At 42.4% G+C, this 4,249-nt stretch overlaps 2 non-coding genes across 2 annotated transcripts; both read right to left on the reverse strand.

Annotated features, from left to right (window-relative positions):
• Positions 1-1,494: 1,494 nt before the first annotated feature.
• On the reverse strand, positions 1,495-1,577 carry trnal-uaa (transfer RNA leucine (anticodon UAA)). The gene has a single exon. It is a non-coding gene; the product is annotated as a tRNA-Leu (tRNA).
• Positions 1,578-2,034: 457 nt separating this feature from the next.
• Positions 2,035-2,116, reverse strand: trnaf-aaa (transfer RNA phenylalanine (anticodon AAA)). Its single transcript has one exon. It is a non-coding gene; the product is annotated as a tRNA-Phe (tRNA).
• Between the last annotated feature and the right edge of the window lie 2,133 nt (positions 2,117-4,249).

A 4,249-nucleotide genomic window follows, 5' to 3' on the forward strand; every position in this document is an offset into this window, starting at 1 on the left:
CCTATATGCAATAAAAAGAAAATTCTACAACATCCAAATCCCAATCAAAATCTGGCTCAAAATATTTGACAGCATAATCCTGCCCATTGCACTGTACGGTAGTGAAGTATGGGGCCCGCTAAATCACCAAAGCTACACTAAATGGGAAAAACATACAATAGAAGCCCTACATGCAGAATTCTGCCGAAGCATCCTTCGCACCCAAAGGAAAACGCCAACAAATGCATGCAGAGCCGAACTAGGCAGATACCCACTGATAATAAACATCCAAAAACGAGCACTAAACTTCCTAAATCACCTCAAATCTAGCTCCCCAGACACCCATCATTTCAAAGCCTTTCAGACCCAAGAGCTAAACCCAGAAAAGAGTCCCCTGAGTCAGCTGCTACGGAAACTAAGTACTCAGCCGGACCCTGACCAGCCCCAGACCAACACAGCCGTCCAAACACCAATCCGAGTGAACCAAATCATTAAAAAATGCAAAGAAACCTACCTGGAACATTGGAACAAAATAACCGAAAGCCAAAGCAGATTAGAATGTTACCGGGCCCTAAAAAGAGAATATAAACTGGCAGACTACCTCACGACCATCAGAGACACAAAACAGAGACAGACCCTCACCAGGTACAGACTAAGCGACCACCAACTGGAAATTGAAAAAGGCAGATACAAGAAATCCTGGCAGCCTAGAGAGAATAGAATATGCGATCAATGTCTGGCTGGCGAGGTTGAAACAGAAATGCATTTCCTCCTAAAATGCGAAAAATTCAACACATCAAGAAACATATTATTCAACAAGCTAAGCCAAACAACCCCAGATTTCAAGGAATTGGATGATCTGTCAAAATTGAGATTAGTCCTAGGAGAAGGAGACAGACCATACCTTGGGGCCAAATATGTAACAACATGTCACAACCTGAGGACTGTTTAAAATTAAGACTGTTTAAAATTAATATTGAACGTACCAAATGAAGTACAAAGACTGTTTAAAATTAATATTGTTTAAAAGTAATATTGTATGTACCCAACAAATGTCAAATCGATTGACACCTACAGAATGTTGGAAAACTGTACCTTTTTGCTATGTAAGCTTTGGCAATATGGTTCTCTGTAAACTTTCATGCCAATAAAGCATTTTAATTGGAATTGGAATTGGAATTGGTGAGAAAGAAAAGGGGGCGTATGACAAATGTGTAACAGAGAGAGACAGAAAGAGAGAGAATGAGAGGGAGACAGAGAGGCAGATAGTGAGACAGAGGTGGAGACTGAAAGATATAAAAACATTTTAAGATTCCTTCTCCTTTTTAGTTGAGAATGACAGAGACAGTGAGAGAAAAATGCAGATTCAGCAGATGCCACAATAGCACTTTAAGAATTACATATGAAACCTTTCCGTATCTATAAAAATCTCATTGTTTGTTTGATGGAGGTTCAGCAGATGGTAAAGAGTGTCACTGAGCAGGATGAAAGAAAATGTTTCTTAAATTAAAGAGTTACCAGGAGTGGGGTTCGAACCCACGTGGGTATAAACCCATTGGATCTTAAGTCCAACGCCTTAACCACTCGGCCATCCTGGTGCTGGTTTGGTTTGCAGATTGTCTCTGTGAGAATCGGGCCTTCAAGCCCCACCTTGCCACAGAGTTGAGCAGAGCAGAGAGACACACAGACCAACACACAGACCGACACAGAGAGAGACACACAGACCTACACAAAGATCGACACACACACACAGCGAGACAAACAGACCGACACAGAGACACACACAGAGACACACAGACACAGAGATCGTACAGAGAAGATTTACAAGGATGATACCAGAAATGCGAGGGTATACATATCAGGAAAGGATGGACCCCTGCCAAATTAGATTAAACCCCGATTTGTCTAATTATTGTTCTATTTCCGACCGTATATATCGTGCATACTTGCACAATGAAAAAGTGAAAAACTTCGAGGTGTTGGATTTAATTCCGCCCACCTCAGGATTAGTTCCCCAGGGATTTGGTTATATTAAGAGACGAAAAATGCTGGAACTGTAGTCGGCAGGATTCGAACCTGCGTGGGGAGACCCCGATGGATTTTTAGCCCATCACCTTAACCACTCGGCCACGACTACTGGGTCTGTGAGACTTTAAATGTTGCTCAGATAAAATCGCAATCATCCGTCGCTCTGGAGCAAAACAGCACTCAGTCCCTGAACAGTCTCCGCTCAAGAAAATTCCCAAAGAGACAATCTCCCCTCGCATTGTTTCACTCTTCCATGTTCCTCCCTCACTTTTTAACATTAAGTTACGCCAAGAAATATAACAATTATTTTACACTGGAAAGACTAATTTCTCTCCATCACAGAATTGAACCTCTGTCAGCCGTGCAACAGGTGGCGATTGTGCACTGAATTGATGAGGAATTGACGAAAGTCACTGCTGTGTGTTCTCTGCAGAAGCTCAGAGCAAGAATGGCGCTGTGAACAGACCTGGGCTCATTCACCAGCCCCAGAGGGAGGAGTGAGCAAGGAGAGGGAACCAAAGAGTGAAAGAGACATGGAGAGAGGCACACAGAGAGAGACGGAAACAGAGAGAGAGACTGGGGACACAAAACAGAGACAGACCCTCACCAGGTACAGACTAAGCGACCACCAACTGGAAATTGAAAAAGGCAGATACAAGAAATCCTGGCAGCCTAGAGAGAATAGAATATGCGATCAATGTCTGGCCGGCGAGGTTGAAACAGAGATGCATTTCCTCCTAAAATGCGTAAAATTCAACACATCAAGAAACATATTATTCAACAAGCTAAGCCAAACAACCCCAGATTTCAAGGAATTGGATGACCTGTCAAAATTGAGATTAGTCCTAGGAGAAGGAGACAGACCATACCTTGGGGCCAAATATGTAACAACATGTCACAACCTGAGGACTGTTTAAAAATTAAGACTGTTTAAAATTAATATTGAACGTACCAAATGAAGTACAAAGGCTGTTTAAAATTAATATTGTTTAAAAGTAATATTGTATGTAACCAACAAATGTCAAATCGATTGACACCTACAGAATGTTGGAAAACTGTACCTTTTTGCTATGTAAGCTTTGGCAATATGGTTCTCTGTAAACTTTCATGCCAATAAAGCATTTGAATTGGAAAAAAAATTGGAATTGGACTGGGGAACAGTGAATGAGACAGAGAGAGCGAGACTGGGGAACAGTGAATGAGACAGAGAGGAAACCAGAGAGAGAGAGCTCTATACTAACGACGAACTGGTGCAGGAAGTTGTTATGACAGTAAATCTTTTAAAATTATTTTAGCTGATGTTTTTTCTATTCTACTTTCCCAAGGAGGTTTTAAGGAGTTGACCAAAGCTTTAAAATTTTGAATTATAAAATCTTCCTTCCCGTCGGGGAATTGAACCCCGGTCTCCCGCGTGACAGGCGGGGATACTCACCACTATACTAACGAGGAATTGATGGGTATAAAGTGTGTCAGAGCCAGAATCGAGCTGTGAACAGAATTGGACTGAGAGAGAAAGAGAGAGACGGGACAAAGACGGGACAAACAGAGAAAGGGACAAATAGTGAGACCGAGAGACAGAGAGAGAAAGACAGAGAGATATTCAGAGAGATAAAGAGAGAGACAATGATAGATACAGAGAGAGAGAGACAAAAAAGGAGGCTTATGACAAATGTGTAACAGAGACAGAAAGAGAGAGTGAGAGAGACAAAGAGAGAGAATGAGAGGGAGACAGAGAGACCAGATAGTGTGACAGAGAGGGGTAGAGTCCGAATTCTCTTTCTCCTTGTTAGTCAATAGTGACACTTGAGAAAATGCAGATTCAGCAGATGCCAAAATAGCACTTTAAGAATTATAGTTAAATATGAGACAGAGAGAGAGAGAGAGAAGGTGTCGGGGAATTGAATCCTCACCACTATACTATCAAGGACCTGGTAGAGGAAGTAGTTATACAGTGATTGAGACAAAGACTCGAACACACACACAGACATGTGTGTCTGCTCTCTATGTTTATGTCACATATTTACCAAGTTTTTCTGAGTGTCATAGGTTGGTAGAAACTTGCAGCACAGAAGGAGGCCATTCGGCCCGCCGTGCCTGTGCTGTCTCTTTGAAAGAGCAGTCGTGCTCAGTCCCACCCCCCGCTTTTTGTCCGTAACCCTGTTAATCTCTTTCTCTCTGTCACTCTCTCCCTCCTCCGCGCCCCACACAAAAGGGAGAGGGAAACAGAGAGAGAGAGAGAGCT

This window comes from Somniosus microcephalus, chromosome 4 (genome assembly GCF_052327205.1).
Source record: "Somniosus microcephalus isolate GS21.2 chromosome 4, FLI_Smic_1.0, whole genome shotgun sequence".
Lineage (NCBI taxonomy): Eukaryota > Metazoa > Chordata > Chondrichthyes > Squaliformes > Somniosidae > Somniosus > Somniosus microcephalus.